Source organism: Danio rerio, chromosome 6, assembly GCF_049306965.1.
Source record: "Danio rerio strain Tuebingen ecotype United States chromosome 6, GRCz12tu, whole genome shotgun sequence".
Classification (NCBI taxonomy): Eukaryota; Metazoa; Chordata; class Actinopteri; order Cypriniformes; family Danionidae; genus Danio; species Danio rerio.
Window position 1 is genome coordinate 55,930,760 of NC_133181.1, and position 18,844 is coordinate 55,949,603.

General features: G+C 35.2%; 1 protein-coding gene across 2 annotated transcripts in view; it reads right to left on the reverse strand.

Annotated features, from left to right (window-relative positions):
- Nucleotides 1-18,844, reverse strand: part of slc38a3b (solute carrier family 38 member 3b) — a 76,556-nt gene that overhangs the window by 49,635 nt on the left and 8,077 nt on the right. The gene's annotated exons all lie outside the window — the stretch shown is intronic.

Sequence of the window (18,844 nt, forward strand, 5' to 3'; positions counted from 1 at the left end):
TACACATTGTGTGCTCTTATTTATTATGTCATAACTGTATTTTGGTGGACTATAAATAATAATTCCTGAAAATATAAAGTACAAATATTTTAAATTTTACAACTATTGTTTCTATGCAAACTACAAAATTGCAACTTCACAACACAATGCAGCATTTTTTGTAATTTCTGAAGTACACAGCGGCACGGTGGCTCAGTGGTTAGCACTGTTACCTTACATTTCTGTGTGGAGTTTGCATGTTCTCCCCGTGTTAGTGTGGGTTTCCTTCAGGTGCTCTGAGTTCCCTCACAGTCCAAAGACATGTGCAATAGGGGAATTAAATGAATTAACTGGCCGTTGGAGTGTGTGTGTGAGTGTGTATGGATGTTTCCCAGTGCCGAGTTGCAGCTGGAAGGGCATCTGCTGCATAAAATATATGCTGGAATAGCTGGCAGTTCCACTGTGGTAGCCCCTGATAAATTAGCGACTAAGCCAAAGGAAAATTAATGAATAAATGAATGAACTTATTCACTGAAAAAAATTTTTTTTTTGCTAATTTATTTAATGGGCTGAATTTAAAACCAGTTAAACTCCGCGGAACGGTACCGGGTCCGTGACGTCATCGACTTTCATTTTAAGATTTAAAGGGCTAGCATTGCACCAGACCCCCTTAAGTGGTTTCGTTTGAAAGTGTAGAATCTATATTATATGCACATAAGCATCACTTTGGTTTTTATTCTACTGTACAAAAGTTATTTACACTTAAATACACAGAATTTTGGATACCCGGGCTTGGTATTTTACATTGATTCATTTTCATATTTGTCATATGACACATGTACAAGTTATAGCTCAAATGAAAGCTCTTGCCAGTGCTCATACAGTTCTAGCATTCTTTTTACTGAATTATATTCACAAACAGTTGCCAAATGAATCGCGGTGTTTCCATGATGCACAAGTGAAAATAATACATTTATGATCAATAAGCAGCCCCAGATAGCACAGACAGCTGTCATCTCTAACCTTAAGGCTGATTTATACTTCTGCGTCAAACGCCGGCGCATGCTACGGCGCTGACGCATAGCCCTTCGCCGTGGCCACCGCCGTCACTGACGTGCACCTCTCAAAAAATGTAACTACACGTCGCAACGACGCGTAGCGTAAGCTCTGTGATTGGTCGGCTTGGTAGCGCTGACGAGTCTGGGTGGAACCGAGAGCCGCGCGAATGGCGCGAGCGATTGTTTACAAGTGTGGAGTTCCGTGAAGAAGCTCCGGATGGAAAGTTTTGTTTTGTGTTTACCTCATAGTTAAAGTTGTTGCACGTCCGCCGGTTCCTGCCTCAAAATGAGCGAGTTTGAGCCACTTGTACATCCCGGAAGTGTTCAGGAAAAGCAAAAAAGCAGAGAAGAAACTCGACACAGAGGAACATTTACACCTCACTGCCTACTAGCGTTTCTGAAGTGTTAATGCAGACCGACAGAGACAGCGCGCAGAAGTATAAATGCACAGCCACTCGCGTTGCATGCGCCGTGTGTTATGCCGGTCACCTGACGCAGAAGTATAAATCAGGCTTTATGCTGTGTGCTTCAGGGCCATTTCTCCTCTGTTTTTGAGGTGACGTGCATAAGTAATCCTTTTATATGTCTGACGTAGTCCAAACACAGTGAGTTATGTTTGATCAAACAAAAGAATAATGAAATATGAAAACAATGATCGGTCACTGTGGCTTGTACAGCACCTCTCATCAGTTGGAATACAATAACTTTTGCATAGATTATGGTAGAGACATTTTTCTTTTTTCCTATGATTACAGACATGTGCAGGAACCACCAAAATTAATTAAAGCAAGCTAGACCACACAGAATCTAAAAGGTACACTTTCAAATTTGAGTTTATAAAAAAGAAAATACAAAAAGCGCCTTTTTATTTAGGTGTTTATTATAACACAGACAACATATACAGTTATTCTAAAAACTTTCAATGGTGTTTTATGAAAATTCAAAGGGTTTTCTTTTAAATAAGACCAAATTTTTGCATTTACACCTCTGAATGTGGATTTGGAAAGCTTTTAAATGTGGGTATGCAAAATCCAGGCAGAAATCACAAAATAACAGCAGAGTTAACTGGTTAAACAAACAAATTAAATTTAGTATGTTTAACTTAACTTGTTTATTTAAATTCAGCCCATATAAACTGTTCGTAACCACATAAATAAAAATAAAAAATACAAAAAGTAAATCCAATTAATCATTTTTTCAGTGTATGTGTATTTTAAGTACATCATTCTCATGCCCTGGACCTTAAATCTGATGGAAAGTAAAATTTCATCATCACCATCAAACCATTAGTTCACTGCACAAAATCAGCCAGATTCTGCTGCACTTAAAAAAGCAGCCACCTAAAGAAACGTCAACTAAAAATTCAGCAAGATTTAGTGACTGGCACTGGTATCCCATGAGACCAAATTTCCATTTATGCAACCTATTAAGTCGTCGTTTTTCAACGACAACGAGCTGAGGGCCATCAGGTGTAATTTTAGGCCAGCAGATGTTCTCACTCTTCAGCGAAGAGTCTTTCACGTTCCCTGGAAAGACGGAGGCCCAATAACATTAACCGTTGCACTGTTTATTGTATGATTGATGTTTCTAGACCACCGAATGCTGAGAGCAGCAGGAGAGTTTGTAAAACAGTAGGGCCATTGAGACGCCCAGTTGTCATGATATATTTAACACAAATGGTTCGCAACAACAACCGTCTGCAAGGGAAACCAGACGCTCTCGTGAAGCGTGTGTTTATTTACAGTCTGATAATCGAGGAAAGTCTTGAGTCTAGTCTACTTTCAAATAAGACTGATGAGCAGTTCCAGCATTATGGATGTGTCATTTGAAGTGAATACTTAAAACAATAATACACGGAGAAAGTACATTTTGATATAATATTGAAACATCTGTTTATATTTTCCAAAACTACTCACCATAGAGTTATGGGATCAGAAAAATATCAATCTGTAAACATACACTCACCGGCCACTTTATTAGGTACACCTTACTAGTTCCGTGTTGGACCGTCTTTTGCCTTCAGAACTGCCTTAATCCCTTGTGGCATGAATTTAACAAGGTACGGGAAATATTTCTCAGAGATTGTGTTCCAAACTGCTGCTGCAGATTTGTCAGCTGCACGTGATGCAATCCATGATGCGAATCTCCTATTGCACCACATCCCAATGCTGCTCTATTGGATTGAGTTCTGGTGACGGTGGAGGCCATTTAAATACAGTGAACTCATTGTCATGTTCAAGAAACCAGTCTGAAATGATTCACGCTTTATGACATGGCACATTATCCTCCTGGAAGTAGCCATCAGAAGATGGGTATACTGTGGTCATAAAGGGATGGACATGGTCAGCAACAATACTCAGGTAGGCTGTGGTGTTGACACGAAGCTTAATTGGTACTAATAGGCCAAAAGTGCCAAGAAAACATCCCCCACACCATTACACCACCACCACCAGCCTGAACTGTTTATACTAAGCAGGATGGATCCATGCTTTAATGGTGTTAGCACCAAATTCATACCCTACCATCCGAATGTTGCAGCAGAAATCGAGACTCATCAGACCAATCAACGTTTTTCCAATCTTCTATTGTCCAATTTTAGTGAGCCTGTGTGAATTTTAGCCTCGGTTCCCTGTTTTTAGCTGTCAGGAGTGGCACCTGGTGTGATCTTCTGCTGCTGTAGCCCATCCACCTCAAGGTTGGACGTGTTGTGCATTTAGAGATGCTCTTCTGCATACCTTGGTTGTAGCAAGTGGTTATTTGAGTAACTGTTGCCTTTCTATCAGCTCAAACCAGTGATTAGAAATTTGCATTAACCAACATTTGGACAGGAGTACCCAATAAAGTGGCCAGTGAGTGTATTTTATATTTTAAATGAGGAAAATAAACATGCGTTATGGATGTGACCAAAAAAGTTAGCGAGTTTACAGTATACAACATACCTTGAAGAAATTCTGTGAATTAAATTGCACAACCCAAAAGAAACAATGCTAATCAAAAGGATAAGATTTGTCCCACTATAACAAAAATCAATGATTTTATTTGACATTTATGCATTTTTGAAGAAAAAGCTTGAATATGGATGCGTCAATATGGATGGATCTCTTAGTACTGGATGTGAGATGTAAAATTGCCACTTGTGTGACTTTGGTAAATCAAATATAATTGTTTGGAAACACTGACAGAGAAATTTTTGAGTATTTTACAGTACTGTAAAAAGTAAAATGTACAAAGGCTTTCGCTATTTTAATGAGAACATAATTTTATTCACATTATGGTTGACATTTGTATGGAATTGATCTGATGCAGATCTTTCAACTTTGAGCCAAAATGCCATGAAAAATCATTTCAAGAATTCACACATATATTGCTTGACACTATTAGCAGGTTTGGCATGCTGTCCCGGGAGAGAACCCTGAGCTCTGAGATAATAAGGCCCAGGATAATTAAGCACAGGGATGCAAGATTAGGTAGTTATTGAGAGCTCCCCTGGTTAAAAAAAAAAAAGAAAGATAAAAAGGAAAAGGAGGACATGGGGTGGACGGGGGGATTCTTCAAAAATTAAGATAAGAGAAGTAGGGTGAAATGGACAATTTATTGTAGGCTTGGATAAATCAAACTGGTTTATCGATGATTACAGATGAGAGACAAACATCCTCTCGAAATTAGCTTATAAGACCTTCACTTAATTTGATTTTAAGCCAATAAGTTCAGCTAATGTTTTAATTACACAATCTTCAAATGTTATGGGTTAGTAAGATATTTATTATTATTATTATTAAGGATTCATGCAATAGAAAAAATAATTAATTAATTGATTAATTAATTATTTAATTAAAAAGTGATAGATGTTTATAATATTACAGTTGACAGACATTTCAACATAACACTACTTATGTTTTCATGATTAAAATAAATAAATAATATTCTACAATATTAATGTTGCTATTGTGTTACAGAGCAAATAAATGCAGTCTCAGTGAGCGAAAGACACTTTCTTTACCAGAACAGGGTTTCTAAAAGTTTTAGCAAGTCAAATTTAAGACTTAAGACCTGTTTAAGACCACTATGAATTCAATTTCAGACGTACACAAGGCTAAACGCTAAGGATATTTTCTAATGACCCAGTTAAAACATTAAAAAAACATTAAAAACAGATGTTACTTTAAGGAAGATAATTAAACCTCATTGGTAAATAGAGTTAATAACTTATGGGCAATTTATTGTAGGCTTGGATTAATCTGACTTGTTTTTAGATGATTGCAGATGAGAGACAATCATCCTCTCGAAATTAGCAAATAAAAACTTCACTTAATTTAATTTTAAGAGAATTAGCTCAGCTAATGTTGTTCTAATTATACAATTTTTAAATGTTATGGGTTAGTAAGATATTTATTATTATTAATATTATTATTATTAAGGATTCATGTAATGTAAAAATAAAAAAGTGATAAGACTAAAGAGTAAAGACTATTATAACATTACTATAGACAGACATTTCAACGTAACACCGCTTATATTCATGATTAAAATAAATAAATAATATTATACAATATTACTGTTGCTATTGTGTTACAGAGCAAACAAATGCAGTCTCAGTGAGCGAAAGAGACTTTTTTTTTTTACCACAACAGGTTTCATCAAATCAAATTTAAGACCTTTAAGACCTGTTTAAGACCACTATGAATTAAATTTCAGACTTACACAAGGCTAAACGCTACGGATTTTTAGTGACCCAAATAAAAATATCAAGAAACCATTAAAAACAAATGCTATTTTAAGGAAGATAATTAAACCTCACTGGTTAATAGAGTTAAAAAAAATTTACTTTTACTTTTGTTAAAACATTTATTGAGATAGATTGTTGGTGATTGGATGGGTGTTAGCCCGATTGAGTAGCTTTACGTAAATATAGGCAAATTAAAACCTGTTTTTAATGATTTAAGACCTACAACACAATATTTCAGTGGCTTTAAGACTTTAAGGCCTATTTGTTTTTGATATTTCAGACAATTTAAGACTTTAAGACACCCTGCAGGACTTGCACATGAAGCATCTTCAGAATTAGAGCAAATTAAATATTGCAATAAATATGCATTAAAGTACAGTAAGACCATAATTGCAAAGTTTGTCCTGAATAATGAAAGTAATTATCAATTAAAAAATAAGAAGCAATAATAGTAAATAAGCAAGTTAAATACAATAAGATTTCTGAAGGATCACATGACTCTAGCAAAGGTGAAAAGATGATAAATATTCAGATTTGAGTAAGGAAAAAATAAAAAATAAAAAATTCTACTTATATTTCATAATATTACAGTTTTCATTGCATTTTAGAGCAAATATATAAGGCCTTGGGAAGCAAAAGAGGTGTCTTTTTAAAATTTAAAAAACACCTTCTTGACTGATGGTTCAATTAGCGCTGCATTTACAGGAACCGTCTTAACAGGATAATGTGACAAGCTTTTGATCAGCCATTACAAACAGCAGCTCCTCTCTGGGGTCCTGAAGGGGCTGTAAGTTCTGGCAGCTTGGATTTCACATGACGATGACATGTGAGGTATGGAGTCCCGAGACCGCCTGCAATACACGTTTTGGCCAGGCCTGATATGAGCTGACCCGCAGAGAAAACCGGACTGAGGTTGAGCCCAAGGTTATAAAAGATAAATTTAGCTCCAACATTTTGACAGACAGAGGAAAGTCGATAAAAATAAGCACTGTGAAGTATAGGCTATTGTTTAACTCAACATTTAACATTTACTTTTAAATCACATTTAAATACACTGTAAAAATATCCGTAAATGAGCAGTTTTGTGTATTTTGTGATTCATGTTTTTATTTTCCCCCGTTTATTTATGCTTTTAAATTGCATTATGGGAGATTGATCTTTCTTCCAACGATGTCTAACCTTGAAATGTTTGAAAAAGAGACTCTTATTAACATTTTTAATAGTTGAAAGTGATATATTGGCTGGCTTAGTGTTGGAAATACGCTACAAAACCTTTGTAATAAACTGCCAGTACATTTTCAGCTATTTAATAGACATTATATTATTTCAAAGTACTAAAATGTGAATAAAAGTTACTTTGTTAAACTGAAGAGTTCCACAACCGTAAATAAACAGAAAACACTTGTGAATCACAAAATATTGAAACTGTTAATTAATATTTTTACAGTGTAGTTCAAAACCTGAAGATTTTTCTTCTGTTTAAGACAAATAAAATGAAGATATTTTGAAAAATGTTGAAATTCAGGAGTCTTTTTTCTCCTACTATGGATGCCAATGGCCTCCTGTCTCCAACATTTTTCAAAATATCTTAATTTGTGTTCAACAACAACAAAAAAGAAACTTGTAAAGGTCTGCGACTACTTGAGAGTTAAAAAAAAAAAATCACATTTGGGTGAACTATGAGCAATCAAGGACTGTATTTTTGCCCGGAAAAGTTATAGAACATCAGGCCACTTAAGCGGGGGAGTGGGTGTTGGGGTTGAGGAGCAATCGCTAAATGAAGATCGGTTAGGGGGGTTGGGGAATCGCATAATGCAATTCACAACTGTAAATAGAAAACACTTGCGAATCACAAATTATGGACACTTTTCATTAACAGATATTTATTTTACAGTGTAGTTCAAAAACCTGTTTGAGATGTCAAATATTGAAAGCAAAAAAGAAGTTATTTTGAAGAATGTTTGAATTTAGGAGTCTTTTTTTCTCTCTGACTATGGATGTCAATGGCCTCCTGTTTCCAACATTCTTCAAAATATCTTAATTTGTGTTCAACAACAACAAAAAAGAAACTCGTAAAGGTTCTGCGAATGCTTGAGAGTGAAAAACGAGATGAGGAAATTTCACATTTGGGTGAACTATGAGCAGGCGTGGACTGGGACGGTATTTCTGCCCGGGAATGCTTTTGGACATCAGGTCACCTAAGTGATCGGTTAGTGAAGACCAGGGGTGGTGGTTGTATTAGCGATCGGTAGTGAAGACCAGGAGAGGTTGTGGGCAGGCCATATTGACCATCAGGCCAGTGGGATTGACCATCAGTGGCCAGTCTGCCCCTGACTATGAGCAATTCCATGCAAATGTCAACCTTGCCATGAAAAAATATGTTTCCACCAAAACAGTGAAACCCTTTCTAAGGTTTTTGTGTAGGCTTGTATATTACAGTACTGTAAACTACTCAAAAAATGTCTCTGTCAGTGTTTTCAAACAATTATATTTGATTAAGCAAAATCACTCAGGTGGCTATTTCACATCCGTCACATCCATAACTGAGAGACGTCGCATTCATAACCAAGTTTTTTCCTCATAAATGCATAAATGTCAAATAAAGTCATTGATTTTTGTTCTATAGTGGGACGACTCTTATCCTTTTGATTAGCATTGTTTCTTTTGGGTTGTGCAAGGTATGTTGTATACTGTAAACTCGCTAACCTTTTTGTCACATCCATAACACATGTTTATTTTCCTCATTTAAAATATAAGAAGTGTTTACAGATTGATATTTTTCTGATCTTATAACTCTGTGGTTAGTAGTTTTGGAAAATAGAAACAGATTTTCAATATAATGTTAACATACTTTCTCTGTGAATTTATGTTTTTATGATTTTACTGCAAATGTCACATAACGCTGGAATTGCTCCTATCCCTTTAGCAAAGTGTCCAGAAGGGAATCATAAATTTAATCAACTACAGCTAACTACTTTTTGAAAGGGGAAATATGATAACTCGGGTGTAAAGCGGAGTAAAGACCTGTCAGGCTCTCTCATCATTTTATCATCCTCGCAGCTGTTTCACACAATGCACTGTCCTTGATAACCATTCAACAATGTTCAGCCTTATCAAAGAGCCGGCACGTTCACGTATAATGCTGACGTCAGAGTGACCAACACCTCAAAATAGACTTTACGGGGATATATCATGAATGTCTGAATTTTCCTGTGTTTACAAACTTTCCCTCGTTTATGTGCTATAATCAGGTCCCTAGAGCTGTTTGATTATGGAAAAAAACAATAGCATAGATAGAGCTGGACAATATGAGGGTATACATACACAGTTGAAGTCAGAATTATTTTTTAATATTTTCTAAATGACGTTTAACAGAGCAAGGAAATTTTCACAGTAAGTCTGATAATATTTTTTCTTCTGGAGAAAGTCTTATTTGATTTATTTTAGCTAGAATAAAAGCAGTTTTATATTTTTTAAAAACCATTTTAGCGACAAAATTATTAGCCACTTTAAGCTTTTTTTTCCGATTGTCTACAGAACAAACCATCATTATACAATAACTTGCCTAATTTCGCTAACCTGCCTAGTTAACCTAATTAAACTAGTTAAGCCTTTAAATGTCACTTTAAGCTGTATAGAAGTGTCTTGAAAAATATCTAGTAAAATATTATTTACTGTCATTATGGCAAAGATAAAATAAATCAGTTATTAGAGATAAGTTATTAAAACTATTATGTTTAGAAAAGTGCTGAAAAAATCTCCTCTACGTTAAACAGAAATTGGGGGAAAAGTTAAACAGGGGGTCGAATAATTCAAGGGCGCTAAAATACTTGCTGGATAAGTTGACTTCATTCATTCATTTTCTTGCCGGCTTAGTCCCTTTATTAATCCGGGGTCAACACAGCGGAATGAACCTCCAACTTATCCAGCAAGGTTTTTACGGAACGCAACCCATCTCTGGGAAACATCCATACACATATTCACACACGCACTCATACACTACGGACAATTTAGCCTACTCAATTCACCTGCACCGCATGTCTTTGGACTGTGGGGGAACCAGCAGCTTTGGACTGGATCGAACCAGCGACCTTCTTGCTGTGAGGCGAATGTGCTACCCACTGCGCCACTGCGTCGCCCAATTGTGACTTTAACTGTATATATTTATATTTATTAATATGTATTCAACTCTATTCTATATATATATATATATATATATATATATATATATATATATATATATATATATATATATATATATATACATACAGTTGAATAAATATATGTATATACAGTTGAATATATATATATGACACATATATATCATATTATGACACACACACATATATATATATATATATATATATATATATATATATATATATATATATATATATATATATATATGTGCATTATCATTACATATATCCTTACAGCTGAACGAAATGTGTACCGTATAATAATTTTTTATTCTGCATGTACTCATTACAGTTATTCCCCTACTATTATATAAGGGGGGTCTGTGACGAGTTCACCCTGCAAGTCTCTCACAAATATATACCGAACAGATTAGATTATTTTTTTAATATGAATATTTAATAAAAGAAATTCTTACACTCATTGCTAAAAACAGTAGTTTATAGGTCTATTTTCTTTTAGTAAAGAAGTATTAGATTTATAGGTGTGCGTTTTAACTTCTTATGCTTCAAATGCGAGCTCCAAACTTTTTCTTGATTGAGATTTGTTGAATATTTATTTCATCATTTGCAGTGTTTCCAAATTGCTTTGTAATTTTTCATAAAAATTTTATATCTGTGTTTTATTATTTTCTGTGGCGGTTCATTCCGCTGTGGCAACCCCTGATGAATAAGAGACTAAGCCAGAGTAAAATGAATGGAGGAATTATTTTCTGTGAAGCTGCTTCTGGCCATGAAATGTTCACACCTAAATGATAAGAGACGTGTTTAAGGGATTATATGCAGCACCTTTCATTTATTCTCTTAGGTAAGGCAAGATCTTCTTCTCTATATAGTATTTTAATAAGTAACACAAAAATATTTATTATAAATAAATAAAAGTATTATTATTATTATTATTATTATTATTGTGAATAAATAACATAAATGATTCTTAAGCTTCAGTGATATCCTAAGATCATTTAAGAAAATATTTTGCATGAATATTCATTTAATTAGAATTCAATTCTAGAGACAATTTTATAGAATACAAAAAAGATGTTTAATAGAATCATCTGTTGTCTTAGGCTTGACACATGGCCGAGTTTTATTATCATCCCTCCCTTTTGCTTCATACAACATAAATCTATCAGGAGCCATGCTTAGTCTAAATAAGATCACCATCATATCAACTTGCAAACTCACTATTAGCCAACTGACAACACCTCCAAATAAAAGGCTGTTACGCCAATATCACTAAGCATGAGCAGTGGTACTTTTTCGGCGTGTATGTGCCGGGATTCAAGCTTACCATAGGGCAGTGCGTGAGGCGCGCGAGTATAGTTTTCAGCGCGCATGCCTCAGTTTTCTTTTTGATGAAACTACATTGCTTTCACCAGCGCTGGTTCAGTCGCACATAGAGAATTACTTAATTTGGGATTACCACTCTAAATCAATACCCTTGCATTTAAAGTAAATCATACCTCAAAGCATTTACTAGGACACTAGGGATTTTTACTGGGGCACGTGCACCAGTTAATGGGGTCTAGCAAAGCCCCTGGATGCACCTTTTGAAGGCACGGTGAGTCTTTGTTGGTGTTTTTCCTATTGAATAGATCCTATTAAATCCTACTAAATGGATCTAATACACTGAGCGGTCATCAATGACCTTTTTAAAGTCTCTCTGAAACTACTTTACAAGCCTGCACCGACTCAAGAAGATTGATTCAATTCTAAATGGTTTTCCAGCAGTCAGACGCTTTTTCCCACACCGCCGGTGCAAATGTTATGGGTCTGCTTCTTTATTTACAGGGTCGCAGTCTGTCCCGGCCGGTTTGTTCCATGTTGCTTCAAAACATCTCAGCTCTCGATGCCAAGAACGAGAGAACACAACCTATGCTGTGATTGGTTGGCACACTCAGCTCCAGAAGCCCATGTCTGCTGGTGTGGTATTACTGCAGTTTACACGTGAGGAACAGGCCATGGTTAAAATGTTCTCTTCTCAAATGTTTTTGGGATTTTAGGGAGTCAATGAGGGTTCTAGAAATGTAAGAAATTTGGCGTACAAATTAAAGACAAAATGAATAGCTCTTTAGTGAAATTTTTATTCTTTTCCTAATATTTTTCCCATGTTTAAGAAAGCAAGGAGAAAGACTTATTTATTATTAATAGGTTTGGCTGGAATAATTAAGAATATTGTTGTAAATATAGACAAATAAAATATATATAAAGTGAGGGAAAACTATTCAACAGGTCACCATTTAAAAAAAAATCTAAATGTGTTGTTGACTTGAAATTTTCACCTGATGTTGCTACAACCAAAGAAATCCACATATGCAAAGAAAACAAATCTAATTCATTTACAAATGGAAGTGCAAAAAAATGAAATGACACAGGGAAAAAAGCATTGAACACATGACGAAAGGGAGGTGTAGAAAGGCAGCGAATGCCCAGACAGCAGCTGAAATCTCTTAGTAGTTCTTCAGCAACCCTCTGCCCTTCCTCAGTGTAAGTTAATATTCGCTGCTTCAGTCCAACATCTACATTAGCAGAATGATGAAGATTAAACCAGGGTGGACATTACAGCAAGACAATGATCCAGTGAGGAAGGGCAGAGGGTTACTGAATAACTTCTGAGAGACTTAAGCTGCAGTCTTGTCTTCTACACCTTCCTTTCTTCGTGTGTTCAATACTTTTTTCCTGTGTCATTTCATTGTATTACACATAATTTAATTTGTAAATTAGTAGGGATGCTACGATCAGGACTTTTGCAGCCGATGTCGAATTTCGATTCCTTGTCATGGTGATCAACAAATAGATCTGATTCTGATGCTTCAGACTTTATATAACTTTGCTTTTGCATAAAGCACCATTTAAGTATGATAAAGTGGATATCACTTCTAAATTAAGAATGCTGAATATATCCCTTAATCATTTCTCTTATAAATAGTTAGTGTGGACATGTAATGGTTAAAGCAGCTTTAGAGAAAATTATAGATAAAACCGATAATTTTTTTTTTGGAAACATGATGAAAGAAGAATTCAACATGTCTTAAAGAAAAAGCTTGGAGTGTATATTTGATGTATCAGAAGCTAAAATGCACATCTATAAATCTATTACTTCTTTCCTAAAAGACAATAGGCCTATAAATTACTGTTTACAGCAACCAGTATATCACAACAAGTTACATTATTAAACATATAAAAGTAAAAAAAATAATAATTACCTAATAATTAGAGCCAGGTATTAGTGAACTTGCAATAATCAAAAACACAAAACTTTCAGTTCTTATATATGAAAAGGCCTAAATACAAATGTATTTGAAATGCCATTCAAACATTTTGCTTATCTCCAACTATTGATAGCAGCAGAAAGATTGCAGCTCCATACAGCTGCTGTGTTGGGACTGCAGAGATTTCTCGCACCCGCATACATCATTTACATCTTCACATGTTGTGGTGCTGCTGGTGAGCGCATATGCAACTTGCTTTGTGTGTAAACTCGTAAACAAACACTTGTATTTGGGTAATGAGATCAGTGAGCACTGATCGAGTCATGAAATGTGAATGTGGGGCCAATAAGTATTAAAAGGTAAAGTATTAGAGGTTAATAACTTGCCTAATTATCCTAATAACCTAGTATCTTGTAAAATAACTATTAAAATATTATCATCTAATGTCAGCATGGCAAACACAAAAGAAATTAGGTATTAGAAATTTGTTAAAAATTATTTAGAAAAAAAAATTCAATTAAGCAATATTGAATCAATCAGGAATTAATTGATAATGAATTAATAATGTTGTCTTGAACTGTATACACATTTCAGGTATTTTATATGTTGTTTGTTGGTCATTATTCATCATAAAATAATATTACAAATAATACCCCACATGCTGCCTAGCAAAAAAACACAACTTAAATCTAACATCATAACTTAATAAATAACTTTAATTTTTTACTTCACATTAATGAGAGTACGAAAACTTTAAAAAGAAAATATGGGAATAATTAAGTTACTCCATGGAGCATATATGCTTCAAAGACTTTATCATTATTTCACATGATTACATCCCTTCTCGAATTCTCTGACCTGAAGCGACACTAAACCTCCCACATCTGGTTCCCACAGATGATTGACAGCCACTCTGAGTGTGTGCGCATGCAGCAACCAGCTTTAACCAATTAAAATTCTTTCTCTCTCTTATTCTTCACTTAAAATTCTTAACTAGTAGTGCATGCTTAGGTAACAAGCATGGCTGTCAACATAAGCAGACAGTGACATCACATTACTAAGTTTGATTTGACCATAGTGATGAGGAAGTCATTTGAAAAGACACATACACTGTGAAAAAGGCAGGGTTCCACACAATTCTTTCATGCTGTCCTAAACACAAATCGATTAAGTTAACTTAGGGTGTTTTCACAACTAGACTTTTGTTTCGGAACCTGTCTCGTTTCCCCAGTTAGCGCGGTTCGTTTGACATATGTAAATCCAGCTTAGATCCGCGCCAAAGCAATCAGTCTGAGAAATGCAAATGCACAGAGACTCCCAGATGCCCACACCAAAAACAAAGAGCAACAATGTAACAATTTTAATCCCTGTTTCTAAACAAATGAATTGATTCACAGGTGTGAAAATACCCTTAATCATTTTTCTAATTTAAGCGGATTGAACATAAAAAGGTGTAATGATGGTGCTATTTCAACTCAATTTAAATAAGTATTTTGAACAAGTAGCAAAACTCTTTTTGTACACTGTAAAACCAAAAAAGTTAAGGTGACCCAAACCATTTAAGGAAACCGATTGCAGCAAACCATTTAAGTTTAAAAACTAGTCCTAATGAGTACTGTGAACTTAATCCATTTGAGTAAATGAAGCAATTTGAGCATAGTAAAACCCAATAAATGAAGAGAACTCAAACCAACTGAATCCTGTAAAACCCAATAAGTTAAGGGAACTGAAACCGCTCGAGGAAAACAATTGCTGCAAACCATTTGAGTTAAAAAACTAATCTATACGAGTACTGTGAACTTTCTCCATTTGAGTTGAAGTAATGAGGTACACTGTAAAAATCAATTAGTTACTTAAAGAGAGTAAACCAATTGCTTTAAAAGCAACTAATTGACTTTACAAAAATAATGTAAGCAAACCCATTGTAACTTGGAACTGTTAAGTTGACTTAATTTTTACTTAATTTTTACTGTAAATTTGACTTAATTACGCAAATTGTACTCAAATTGTACAATACAGATTTTTCCAATATCATGCAGCCCTACCATGTGGGCACAACAAGAAGTTATAAAATGTATAACTTTAAAAAAGATTTACTTGTATTTTTAATATGGTGAAGTCTAAAGTGTCATTTTAGTTTTTATATTATTACATTTCTGCAACTGACTCCTGTTAGAGTCCCAGGAAAACCATAAAAAACTGTTAATTTAATTTACTATTTGTATTTACATCTGCATGCAGTTTGTTTATTATATTCTACATATAACTCTCTAAAAAAATCATCCATATCAATGTAAATTGAGGAATTATTTCTAAGCGGTTATTTAAAGGGAGCCTATTATGCAAAAATCACTTTTATGAGGTTTTAAACTGAAATGTGTGGCAACAGTGTGTGTAAAATAATTAATTATCATAATTACAGTCTGCAAAAAAAATTTGATTGTCATTTTCCCTTTGTACATGTCATCAGAGGGGGAGAACTCCACCCTTTAGTGACAACCAATCCCTTATTAGCATAAACAGCCCTGAGTGAGAAGCAGCCATCTGCCATTAGAGTTTTCACTATTGCTGAAGGTCATGTCAGCGACTGATAGGCATTATAAATGCTGATGCATAGACATTTGTAGCTCCGCCTCCTTATGAAAAGATCACATCTCATTTGAATTTAACGCCACAGTCACCAAACCGGCACAATTAGGATTAAAGCCTAAAAGGGTCAGTTTCAAACAGTTATAAAACATTATTTGTGTGGTATTTTGAGCTGAAAACTTCACACAAACGCACGGTCAGCAGAGACTTATTCATATCTTGTAAAAATGGGCATAATAGGTCCCCTTTAAGCCAATATAAATTACAGAAAAAACTAATTCTCAATATCAGTTGTTTCATGCAGCCCTAATGTCAATTGAACTCATACCCACACAAAAGAAATTTAAAATAGGCAAACAGTGAATCACCACTTAATTGCATCCTGAGACTTCTCTGAGCCTATAATTAACAAATGAGTCTGTCAATACCTTTCAGTTGATCCTAAGGTAATGTTATTTTACATTTAAAGACGAATGTTTCCCATATCTAACAAGACTGCTCTTTTTAGGTCAATCCAAATTAAAGTCTGTGTGTCACAAAACATTAAAGCAAAGCAAATCCTTGCATTTCATAATAGCACATCTACAATAGCAGGAGGCAAACAATCATTCCTTTCTTCATGAGCAATCCCGAGCTCCACTGACCATCACCAAAAGACCACCTGTCCAGCATTTTACATCAATGCCCCAGAGGATTTTGGGGGAAAACTGAGGTTCAATATATGTTTATAGTCAGCACCTTTTGATTTAAGCCCTGGGGTCTGATTTATAAGATTCGCATTGAAGCCTTCCTAAAAGTGATCATACACCAGAATCAAATTTTTATTTATATATTTATTTATTTATTCATTCATTCATTTATTTTTTTATTTATTTTATTTGTTTTATTTATTTATAAGTGGCTCATGTGATGATTTAAATTGGTTTAATTAAGTCAATATTTATGTTAAACATGTTCGCTTAGCTGCGCACATAATCTCATTGCGTTTCTTTTTTATAGATCACAACTTTTGTGTGGGAAGTGACACATACATTTCCACCCATTTTGTGCGTATGAAAAATATGCGATATGTAATATTGTTATTGAGTATTACAATTTCTTACATTTACAAAAATTCTATATTTATTAGCTATGTTTTTAAATAATTTATTTATGTAAAATTCATTCATTTATTTTCTTTTCGGCTTAGGGCGTACTCATGCTATGTACAGTTGCCTTGAACCGGGATGAAGCATGCTTGTCCCCCCTCTCGTCTCCACCGACGGCCCGCACTCACATTACATTCGGGCCTGGGCACGCTTACGTCATCGATGATGCGCTGTTCAGTAGAGAAGCGCTTTTGCTCAGTCGTTTGCTGTAGTCGTTTGATATCCAGTGACACGCAGTCAAATATTTTACCAAACAGATCAGCCACTTTTGACGCTCATCTCAATCATAAAGTCCTCGTGCTGCAGGAATTAGGAGGTTTGCTAAAGGTGCAGCTGTAGTGAGTTGAGGGGTTTGCGTTTTTAATAAACTACGGCAATTTGCTTCACTGAACAGTACGAATGATTAATAAATCCATATCAAACAGTCCCTTAAAAGTCACGTGTTGTCTTCAGTTTCCCAAGTGAACTGCGCTCTGGCACACCTCTTCCGACCGGCCCAGACCCGGCCAAGTGAATCCTGCATGAGTATGATTCAGAGCACTCCCACTTCTCAAACCATCCGGGGAACGGGCCTGGGCACGGTTTGGATAGCATAGTGTGAGTAGGCCCTTAGTCCCTTTATTTACCAGGGGTTGCCACAGCAGAATGAACTGCCAACTTATCCAGCTTTTGTTTTATGCAGCAAATGCCCTTCCAGCTGCAACCCACCACTGGGAAACATCCATACACACTCATACAGTACGGACATTTGAGCTTTTCAAATTCACCTATAGTACATGTCTTTGAACTGTGGATGAAACTGGGGCAACCGGAGGAAACACACGCAATCACTAGGAGAACATGCAAACTCCACACAGAAATGCCAACTGATCCAACCAAGGCTCAACCTAGCGATCTTCTTGCTGTGAGGCGACAGTGCAACCCACTGCGCTGCCCATTTATGTAATGATAATATTAAAATAAACAGGTTATATATATTTTCAGATTTACTTAACTAGAACTGTCAAGGTGCAAACATTCAGTCTTCAAAACAATAATAACGAGCAGATATTCTGATTTTGATTGGCTGTTGTCAGTTTCCTCTCTCGTCTCGACTCCGCCTATTAGTGTGTTTTTTTTCAGCTCTGGGTTAGCCTTCGTGCCAGTTCAGCTAAAAGCAGAACAGCAACTGCTTGAGGGAGTGCGGATACAGATGATACATCCAATCTGATTGGTCAATTTAGATAAACAACCGCAGCATAAAATAAACACATCTGCGATCCATATGTTGCATACACTATTATCGCATTAACGATATATATATTGTGATTTATTGTGCAGCCCAAGTGACAGCATATTATAGCAAAATGTCATTTACTTCAAGAACACCATGCTAGAACCACATTTTGTCCTCTTTGTCAGGACTGATTTGACCTGGTTGAGGTTGGAAAGACCTGCCATGTGCATTGATTGCTCTTTCTGAAGTTTATTTTACAGATAGAGTCTGCATTATGTTTGTTTTTAATTAGTTCTCTAACAACGTCTTATAATTGCATGACAAATTAACCTTATAGATGTAAAACACACTGATTACAAGGAATAATATCATGCATGAAAAATCAATACTTTTCTTCGTCCCTAAAATGCAGTCTTTCCTATCAGTCCATTGATTGATCTGTCTGTCTACGTGTTTGTATTTAGTAAATAGAAAGCATTTTTAATTAAAAAGGCATCACTCAAAAAAAGATAATGATGTACCACTACCAAGTCTCCAGAAAAAAACTCTAATAAAATCTGTGACTCGATTTCTACAAAAGGGTAAATAAAGGTGAAATAATTGTACATTTATTGTTTTATTCAGTTTGTAAAGGTTCAGTAAATTGTGATATATTTAATCCAATTTGTGTGCTATTTCTTTTTTTTTTACATGCAGTGCTTGGATCACAAATTCCCTGAA